Source organism: Cibotium barometz, chromosome 4 (genome assembly GCF_041138505.1).
Source record: "Cibotium barometz isolate CiBa-2024 chromosome 4, ASM4113850v1, whole genome shotgun sequence".
Lineage (NCBI taxonomy): Eukaryota > Viridiplantae > Streptophyta > Polypodiopsida > Cyatheales > Cibotiaceae > Cibotium > Cibotium barometz.
Genome location: NC_141049.1, coordinates 38,624,420 through 38,635,410, shown reverse-complemented (window position 1 = coordinate 38,635,410; position 10,991 = coordinate 38,624,420).

Below are 10,991 nucleotides of genomic sequence, written 5' to 3'. Positions count from 1 at the left end.
TGTGACAGCCATTCTAGAGAGACTAGCATAGTTATAGCGCCAACTCATTTAGTTGGGTTCACACTATAGAGAACCCTAGTATGTATTTGGTTGAGTACCTTTTCATATTGTGTACTCGTATCTTTGTATATGGTGTGTTGAGTGTTGTGTGAAGAAGAAGAAGATTTTTAGCCTCTTACCTTGTGTGTTCTCTTTTAGGGTTTGTGAGTGTGTGTGTGCTTGCAAGAGCTCAAGCTCTCTTCTCCCTTGCATCTTTTCATGGTATCAGAGCCTGGTTCATGGTAAGGGCTGAGCTACAAGCAAGAGAAGCATAGGAAGCGGTACGAGGGTAAGAGCTTCATCTACTCTTCCCTATTTGTGTTGGCGTGACTACACCCTTGTCGGGAGCTCTATGGGAGGCACCGGCAAACGATCTCTGATTGAGGAGCTTTCTTCACGGGAGTAAAGCTATAGGGCAAATGTACTATCCTAGTGGCCAGCCTGCAGAACTTTGTTTTAAGAACTGCAGGAAGATAGATTGGTTGTGCAGACATTGTGTGTGTTGCAAGGAGATCAACAGTTGCCATTGGGTGTATGTATGCACATTGAGGTCACTGGTCATGACATTTGAGTGTAGTACAGTACCGCTGCAGAAAATACAGCAGTTTGTGTCGGATAAACCAGAGTGCTATTTCTGGTAAATTTGTGTGTCTGACAAGATATCAAATGATGGCATAAACCAGATTGTTTGCTGAGAAGCTTGATAAGAACAACTTCCATGCTTGGAGGTTCAGGCTGGCAAATTTCGTGATGGGAAAGGGTTACTGGGACTATATAGAAGGTGAGCATGAAGAGGCACCGTAGATACCGGAGATCAATCCGACTGTTGCAGATGTGAAAGAGTTCAAGGATTGGAACCAAGGAGCCAGAAAAGTTATGTATTGGCTCTCTATCAGTATACAGGTCACCATGATTGGGCACATACAAGATGCCAAGTCCCCCAAGGAGGCGTGGGACACCTTGGTAAAACTCTATGAAATGAATACCAAGGCACGAAAGATACAGTTGAAGAATGAACTTCATACTGTGGAGAAAAAGAGAAAAAGAGTATGTCTGTGAATGAATATGCATTGAAGATCAAGGGTATTGTGGAATCCCTTGCATCTATTGGCGATGATGATAAGGTGGAAGTCTGTCTACGTGGTGTCGGGCCACAATATAAGGCATTCAAGACGTTTATTCAGACTCGAAAAAACATTCCCAATATCACAGATTTGGTGTCTATGTTGATTATAGAAGAGAAAAGCTTGGGTGAAGACCAACAGTCTTCACAAAACAAAAACAATTCAGAGAGCAACAGGCCTTCTACACAAGTTCAAGAAGAGGACGAGATAGAGGAGGCCGTGGACGTGGGGCCAAGGAGGTGGCCGAATAGGTAATCAGAATTATGGCCAACAGCAACAACAACAACAGTCTCGAAATTCACAACAACAACATGCAGGTGGAAGAGGCCAATTCAGAGGCAGGGGGAATCAAAGAGGTCGTGGAAATTGGCAAAGACAGTATAATGATACACATGGATTCTTTTATTGTGGTAAGCCTGGACATGTGCAGGAAGATTGTTATAAGAAGCAGGCTAACATGCAAAATGGGAAACTGCAACAAAACAACTATGCATCCTCGAGCAGAAACAATGAGGATAATGAAAGGTTGTTTGTTATATGCAGCATGTCGTTAATGCCATGTCTGAAAATGTTGAAGCAGCACATAAAGATGATGTATGGTACGTTGATTCAGGTGCTTCAAACCACATGACAAGTCATGGTGGGGAGTGGTTCAAGGAGATGAAAAACCTTGAAAGACCAGGTTTTGTGGAAACAGGGGATGACACTGCTCATCCAATTGCCCATGTTTGGAGATGTGCCATTGTCTATGCAGGATGGCAAAGTGAAGTACCTTACAGATGTACTTCATGTTCCAAACATAACAAAGAATCTGGTTTCAGTTAGCCAGATGATTGAGCAGGGTTTGTAGGTTCGGTTTAACCCTGATGGTTGTTATGTTGAAGAATTTAAAGACAAGTGCAGGTTGGTTGCAAAAAGGCAACAGAGTGGGCAGAATGTTTACATTGAATGTAAACATGCCTGAAGTGAGTGCTGCCGACAGGTATTATGTGACATTTATTGATGAGACCACACAAGGAAAGTGTGGGTATACTTCATGAAAGAGAAGAGTGAGGTGTTGACTCATTTTCAGAATTTCAGAGTTATGGTTAAAAAGCAAACAGGGAAATATGTAAAGTGCCTAAGGTCAGATGGAGGGGGAGAGTACTTCTCCAATGAGTTCTCTAAATTTTTGAAGAAGAATGGTATTCGGAGACAGTTTACATGCAGATACACTCCACAGCAAAATGGAGTTGCTAAGCAGAAAAATAGGCACATTGCTGAGATTGCGCGAGCATTGATGGGAGAGAAGAATATGCCACATAGCTATTTGGGCTGAGGCTGTTTCTACAGCAGTTTACATCATGAACAAGACTCCAACTGCAACCATGCATGATGTAACTCTAGAGGAGAAGTTTACTAGTAGAAAACATGATTTGTCTCATCTGAAAGTCTTTGGATGCATTGAATAAGTATCCTATCCCTAGGATTGATGAACTTCTCGATCGATTAAGTGGAACCTAAATGTTCACGAAGATAGATCTCAAATCCAGGTACTACCAGATTAGAATCAAGGAATAAGACATCCCGAAGACAGCATTCAATACTCGCTCTGGGCATTATGAGTTCATAATCATGCCATTTGGATTGACTAATGCCCCAGCGACGTTTAACCATCTCATGCAGGATATTCTCAGAGAATACTTAGATGATTTTGTTCTTGTCTTCTTTGATGACATCTTAGTATACTCGAAGAATGCAGCAGATCATGAAGATGATGTGCACAAGGTCCTGGAAATCCTAAGGAAGCAGCAACTCTTTGCAAAAAAGAGCAAGTGTTCTTTCTCTGTCTAGACCAGTTGGAATACCTGGGATTGTCTAAAGATGGGATTTCTCGTGACCCCGCAAAAATCCAAGCAGTCGTCGTAGATTGGTTAGAGACCAAGACAGTGAAAGAAGTCAAAGGATTCTTGGGACTAATCGGATGGTATATAATCTTTTTACCCAGGAATGCTCAGATAGCATCCCCTTTCACTAACCTTCTCAAGAAGAGTACCCTATTTCAACAGACTCGTATGTGTCAGACTACCTTTGATAAGCTGAAGACAGCCCTAGTAACCAACCCTATCCTTAAGTTGCTAGTTTTTCTAAACCTTTTGAGGTAGTTATTACTGATGCAAGTGGTTTTGCCTTAGGCGGTGCTCTTATGCAAGAAGGTCACACAGTAGCCTTCGAATCAAGAAAGCTCAGAACACATGAGAGAAATTATGTTGTCCCCATGACTTGGAGTTACTCTCAGTAGTTTATGCTCTGAAGTTGTGGAGACATTATCTTTTGGGACAGAGATTCACCTTGATGACAGATCATCAAAGTCGGAAGTGGATCTTCACCCAAAGGGATCTCAACGTGCGTCAAAGAAGATAGATGCAGACTCTGCAGGAATTCGATTTTGAAATTAAGCATCGGCCAGGGAAAGAAAATGTGATAGCTGATGCACTCAGTAGAAAAGCCTCCTTCCAGAAGCCACAGAACTTAAGGAGCAGTGAAGACAACTGCTAGAGCAAGGATTCGTCATACCCTGTGTTTCACCTTAGGGTGCGCCCGATCTCTTTCAAAAGAACAAAGATGGAACGTTAAGACTATATATTGAGTACAGAGGATTGAATCAGTTAACAATTAAAAATAATTATCCTATCCCTAGGATTGATGAACTTCAGGATCGGTTAAGTGGAACCTAAATGTTCACGAAGATAGATCTCAAATCCGGGTACTACCAGATCAGAATCAAAGTACTCGCTATGGGCATTATGAGTTCACAGTCATGACATTTGGATTGACTAATGCCCCAGCGACGTTTAACCATCTCATGCAGGATATTCTCAGAGAATACTTAGATGATTTTGTTCTTGTCTTCTTTGATGACATCTTAGTATACTCGAAGAATGCTGCAGATCATGAAGATCATGTGCACAAGGTCTTGGAAATCCTAAGGAAGCACCAACTCTTTGCAAAAAAGAGCAAGTGTTCTTTCTCTGTTGAGACTAGGTGGAATACTTGGGATTCATAATGTGTCTAAAGATGGGATTTCTCTTGCCCCTCCAAAAATCCAAGCAGTCGTATATTAGTTAGAGCCCAAGACAGTGAAAGAAGTCAAAGGATTATTGGGACTAATCGGATGGTATAGAATCTTTATACCGAGGTATGCTCAGTTATAGCATCCCCTTTAACTAACCTTCTCAAGAAGAGTACCCTATTTCAACGGACTGCTATGTGTCAAAGTGCCTTTAATAAGCTAAAGATAGCCCTAGTAACCAACCCTATCCTTAAGTTGCTAGATTTTTCTAAACCTTTTGAGGTAGTTACTAATGCTAGTGGTTTTGCCTTAGGCGATGCTCTTATGCAGGAAGGTCATGCAGTAGCCCATGAATCCAAAAAGCTGAGAACACATGAGAGAAATTATGTTGTCCATGACTTGGAGTTACTCTCAGTAGTTTATGCTCTGAAGTTATGGAGACATTATCTTTTGGGATAGAGATTCACCTTGATGTGACAGATCATCAAAGTCTTAAGTGGATCTTCACCCAAAGGGATCTCAACGTGCGTCAAAGAAGATAGATGCACACTCTGCAGGAATTCGATTTTGGAATTAAACATCGGACAGCGAAAGAAAATGTGATATCTGATGCACTCAATAGAAAAGCCTCCTTCTAGAAGCCATAGAACTTAAGGAGCAATTAAGACAATTGCTACAGCAAGGATTCGTCAGACCCTGTGTTTCACCTTGGGGTGCGCCCGTTCTCTTTCAAAAGAAGAAAGATGGAACATTAAGACTATGTATTGATTACAGAGGATTGAATCAGTTAACAATTAAAAATAAGTATCCTATCCCTAGGATTGATAAACTTCTAGATCAGTTAAGTGGAACCTAAATTTTCACGAAGATAGATCTCAAATCTGGGCACTGCCAGATCAGAATCAAGGAACAAGACATCCCGAAGACAGCATTCAATACTCGCTATGGGCATTATGAGGTCATGCCATTTGCATTAACTAATGCCCCAGCGACGTTTAACCATCTCATGTAGGATATTCTCAGAGAATACCTGGATGATTTTGTTCTTGTCTTCTTTGATGACAACTTGGTATAATCGAAGAATGCTGTAGATCATGAAGATCATGTGCACAAGGTCCTGGAAATCCTATAAGGAAGCACCAACTCTTTGCAAAAAAGGGCAAATGTGCTTTCTCTATTGAGACCAGGTGGAATACTTGGGATTCATAGTGTCCAAAGATGGGATTTCTCTTGACCCCACAAAAATCCAAGCAGTCGTAGATTGGTTAGAGCTCAAGACAGTGAAAGAAGTCAGAGGATTCTTGGGACTAATCGAATGGTATATAATCTTTATACCCAGGAATGCTCAGATAGCATCCCCTTTCACTAACCTTCTCAAGAAGCATACCCTATTTCAATAGACTGGTATGTGTCAGAGTGCCTTTGATAAGCTGAAGATAGCCCTAGTAATAACCAATCCTATCCTTAAGTTGCTAGATTTTCCTAAACCTTTTGAGGTAGTTACTGATGCCACTGGTTTTGCCTTAGGCGGTGCTCTTATGCACGAAGGTCATGCAATAGCCTCCTAAGAATCCAGAAAGCTCTGAACACATGAGAGAAATTATGCTGTCCATGACTTGGAGTTACTCTCAGTAGTTTATACTCTAAAGTTGTGGAGACATTATCTTTTGGGAGAGAGATTCACCTTGATGACAGATCATCAAAGTTTGAAGTGGATCTTCACCCAAAGGGATCTCAACGTGCGTCAAAGAAGATAGATGCAGAATCTGCAGGAATTCGATTTTGAAATTAAGCATCGGCCAAGGAAAAAAAAGGGGATAGCTAATGCACTCAATATAAATCCTCCTTCTAGAAGCCATAGAATTTAAGGAGCAATTAAGACAACTGCTAGAGCAAGGATTCATCAGACCCAGTGTTTCGCCTTGGGGTGCACCCATTCTCTTTCAAAAGAAGAAAGATGGAACGTTAAGACTATGTATTGATTAGAGAGGATTGAATCAGTTAACAATTAAAAATAAGTATCCTATCCCTAGGATTGATGAACTTCTCGATCGGTTAAGTGGAACCTATTGCAATTTGAAGCCTTGGAAAGTGCGCCAAAACAGGCTACTTTGGACTGCGTATGCTAGTCCAATTTAAATGCAATCAGTTTGATTTTCAATTTAAATGCAATCAGTTTGATTTTCAGTTTAAATGCAATCAATTTGATTTTCAATGTAAATGCAATCAGTTTGATTTTCTACATCAATAGTGAAGTTTGTTAAGTACTTTGGAGTATTTGGAACACTTATTAGAGTGTGGTTGAGCTGAGGAAGGCTTGTTTACAGATTTGGACGTGTGTGGAAGGTGCATCATTGAGCAAATATGTCAGACAACCTAGTATAGATTGTGGGTGAGAAGTTGGATAGGAAGAACTTCTAGGCATGGAAGTACAGGATTAAAAGCTTTCTGAAAGGAAAAGGGTTTTGGAACCTTGTTACAGGTAGTACGGAGCTAGAGCCGGAACTACCCCGACAACCTACACAACAACAGGTTGTAGCTCATAAGCAATGGTCAGAGAGAGCATACAAAGTTTTTCATTACTTGTCTATAGGTATCTCGGATGCTATACTCATACATATACATGATACTAAGAATCCCAAGGATGCATGGGATACTTTGGTAAAGCTATTTGATACAGATACTAGTGCTCGTAAGTCTCAGTTGAGACAATAGATTCATAATGTGAAGCGCAAAGGAAGGAGTATCCATGATTATGTACAAGAGATAAAGAAGTATGCAGATGCATTGGCAACTATCAATGCCCCCATGCCTGATGATGATTTGGTAGACATTGCCTTGCATGGTCTTGGCAAGGAGTACGTCTTTTGATACATCTATTTTTGTTCAGAGTACAAGTTTACCAGATTTTGATGAGTTGGTTTCTCTCTTGCTTGTTGAGGAAATCAAACTCAGTGACTCGTTTCATGATGCATCTACTAGCCATGATAATAATGGCAGAAATCGGGCTTTCTATTCACAAAGGGGATTTAGAGGCAGGGGGAGATTTGCATCACATGGTCGTGGTAATGGTCGTGGATGGCAGGATAGGTCACCACAACAGAACTTTCAACCTACATATGGTGCTAGAGGTGGTCGTGGATATACACCTCAGAGAGACAAAGGTAATCCTCATGGAAGAGGACGTTAGCAAGGCCAACAAACATCTATGCAAAATGTGGAATGCCATTACCGTGGAAAATTTGGTCATATGGCACGTGATTGTTTCCGAAAACAAAATGATTTGAGAGGGGGTAGAGCACAACATGGTGGACATTATGCACAACATGGTGGAAATTATATAAATGGTGAAAATTTTGCATCAAGCAATAATGATGGCAGCGCAAATTACTTGTTTGCCATGAAACATGTCGTGGGATCTATGATGACAAATGGTGATAGTGATGACACTTGGTATATGGACTCTGGAGCATCAAACCATATGACTTGTGGCGAATGGTTTGAACATATGAAACCTATGGATGTGAAAGGCTATGTGGAGACAGGAGATGATACCCAACATGCTATCACACATGTTGGAAGTGTACCATTGGTTATGCACAATGGTGAAAAAAAGTCTATGGGGCAGATGTCTTGTATGTGCCTGCTACTATTACAAAAGTTTGGCCTCAGTTGGTCAAATGGTGGAATAGGGTTTAGAGGTTCGTTTCAACGAGCATGGTTGCTTCGTTGAGGATTTCAAAAATGGATGCAGAGTTTCTTGCCAAAGGCAAGAAAGAAGGCAAGTTATTTAAGTTGGATGGTGGGATTCCTGAGTTGAAATCAGCCATGTTCTCTAAAAGCCGAAATGTGGTACAAGACATTGACATGTGGCATAAAAGGATTGGACATGTGAACATACAAAGGTTAAAGAACATGCAGGCAAGAGGCATTGTAAGTGGGCTACCTATTTCCAAAAAGAATGGCTAAACAATGGTAAAAAATCATGCAAACATCGTTTAGAATTAATTCAAATAAAAATATCTACTAATACGAGGTATAATCGTATTAATAATATGCGAATAACTCGCATCTATCTAATGTCAGCAGCATGAGAAAACATACTTCAATATTAAATAACCCTCGAAAATATTAAATTCTCGAGAAAGAGAATTATCATGATTTTTTTCTAATTTTCTAGGGCCTCAAAATATGATAATTTTGAATTCCACCAACCTATCTCATGGCATTCCAAACCTATATTTTTTTCCAAAAAAATTAGCAATTAGATTTGCCAAAATACCATTGATATTTTAAAAATATAATTTTTTTAGGATTTCTTAAAGTAATTTCTAGAAAATCCCTAATTTTTTGGAGAATCCCATCGTTCACGAAATTTCCAATTCCACAAATCCAATGAAAATTTATAATTTTAATGGATTTTTTAATTTTTGGGTCAAAAATATATTTTTAAAGGAATTTGAATGGTCACGGGCACCCAAATGGACACACCACATGCCAAACACCAACCCCACATTTTCCAAAAATTTAAAATAACCTTTGTCTAATTTTCAAGAATTTTCAATAATTTTTTTAAAATTTTTAATTTACCCCGAACGCATTTAGAATACGAACGGCCAAAAAATTTGGGAATCCCAACAGTCTCCCCGGAATACGGAAAGCCAACAGTTTTGAGAAAATGAAAAGACAAAAAAAAATCAGAATATAAAAGATCAAACGTTTCCAGAATCCGAAAGGTCAAAAGATTTTCCGGAATTTGGAAAGCCAATAGGTTTCCCAGGAGATGGAAAGCCAAGAGATTCCAATAAAAAAAATTCAGTGAAAAAAGAAAAATTTTCAGATAACCAAATCTCTTTTTCTCTTTTTTTTCAAGCTTTTTTGTGAAACATTGAAAAGCTTTTTTGAAAAAAGAACTCTTTTTATATATATTTAAAAAGCTTTAAATAAATATTTTAAAGCAAAGGTTTTAAAAACCTTTTAAAAATATATTTTTTTGGGGGGAGTGGCGATTTTTCACCCAGCGCTGCAGCGTAGTCTCCCCCCGCCGTGCGCGATTTATCCTTAGAGAGAGGAGCCCCCTCCTCTCTCCTCTCTCCTCTCTTCCATTCATCTCCCATCTTCTCTCTTTCTCCACCCCTCCTTCTTCTCTATTAATAGAGAGGAGGATTAACCATTAATTAAGATAACCTTAATCATAATTAAAGTTTAATTATGATTAAAATTTAATTAATTTGTGCTGCCTAATAAGAGGCGTTCACACACAAGAGAGGATAAAAGAAAGAAAAATTAGAATTGAGAGGCGAAGAGGGTCCCACGTACACGGGAGAGCATTCCATGCATCAACATGCTACCCCTTATTGCATTTCGGCAGAAAATTGATAGCATACCCGCAAAAAAACCCGCAAAAATGTATAAAAAATATATTTTTAACCAAAAAAATACTCAAAAATTTTTCTAAGAAATTAGGAAAAAAATCCTAAAAATTTTAGAAATTCAAGAAATCCATTCTACCAAAAATATCCACGATAAAATATGTGGTATTTTGGTAAAAATTTCCATTAATACTTATTTTAAACCATAAAAAATAGAAAAAAATAGCATTAAACTCATGGAATTCCCCTACAACGTCGATTCATCCACCATTGAATAGAAGAAACACGTGTTCCAACCACCATATCGACGATCCACGTGCAAATCATTAACACAAATCAACAGAATAACATTTTTATTTAGTAAATATTAAAATTTACTTCAAAAAATGCCAAAAATTTTACAATAAGAAAGAAAAAATAACAACAATTAACTAGAGATTGCTATGATACCACTGTTAAAACCCTAAGATCTCTCTGGATAATTGTTATGCATAAACATGTATAAATCAAGCATAAACTCATCCACCCGACCACCCCCGAGTCCAAGGGACACACACATGAATTATAATGAAGTACATCATACCTTTACCTTGATATTCCATACCATCAAGAGGTATAACTCCAATCCATCAGCATGTAGCTATAGTGTGAAATGGTAGGTGAGTAGTTATCATCCTCTACACAAGAGAACATAACATAACCTAGCCTCAAGATAACATCAAGAGACCATAGCCTAAGCCCCCCTTAAGTGTGCCCCATGCCTCTATTATATAGGAGGGCCCTCAAGTGACTCTTGACTCACCATCTCCCATGTGTGACCCTTGGATGCCTGACCCTAACCTTAACCCTTAAGGTTAGTCCTAACCCATGCTCCACTAGAGCTTATTCCTATGCTCCCATGCTCACAAGCCTAATGTGGGTTAGTCTCCTAGTATATGCGCACATAATGTGCATATAACACAAAGCAACAAGCGGCTTGTGGGCTCATGCAAGAAGAGGCAACCATCACGATAGAACAAATGCTCTCTCTCTTTGCAAGTTGGCTGTGTATAACAGTGCTGCCCAACTCAGGCGGCTCAGGAAGTCACAAGGGAGCATGAGAGCATTCAAGATCTGCTTAAAGGAGGGTACAATTTTCCTCTCAATAGGACATAGGGCCTCATGAATGTAAGCAAGCCATAGCGCTTGCCAAGCACTCCATAGCATCTACTAATTTCGTCAAAGACCTCAAGGTGCCAACCATTGGGGGGGAGGAAAAAGAACACAATAAGAATGCATCGAATATTTTTTTGCAGAAGTGGTTGGATGTGCATAACCTCAATCAGACGAGGTGAGGCCTGTAGAGGCCAAATTGTCGTCGCGACGTTGGACAAGCAAGGCATACAAGTGGTGGATGAGCTTGGC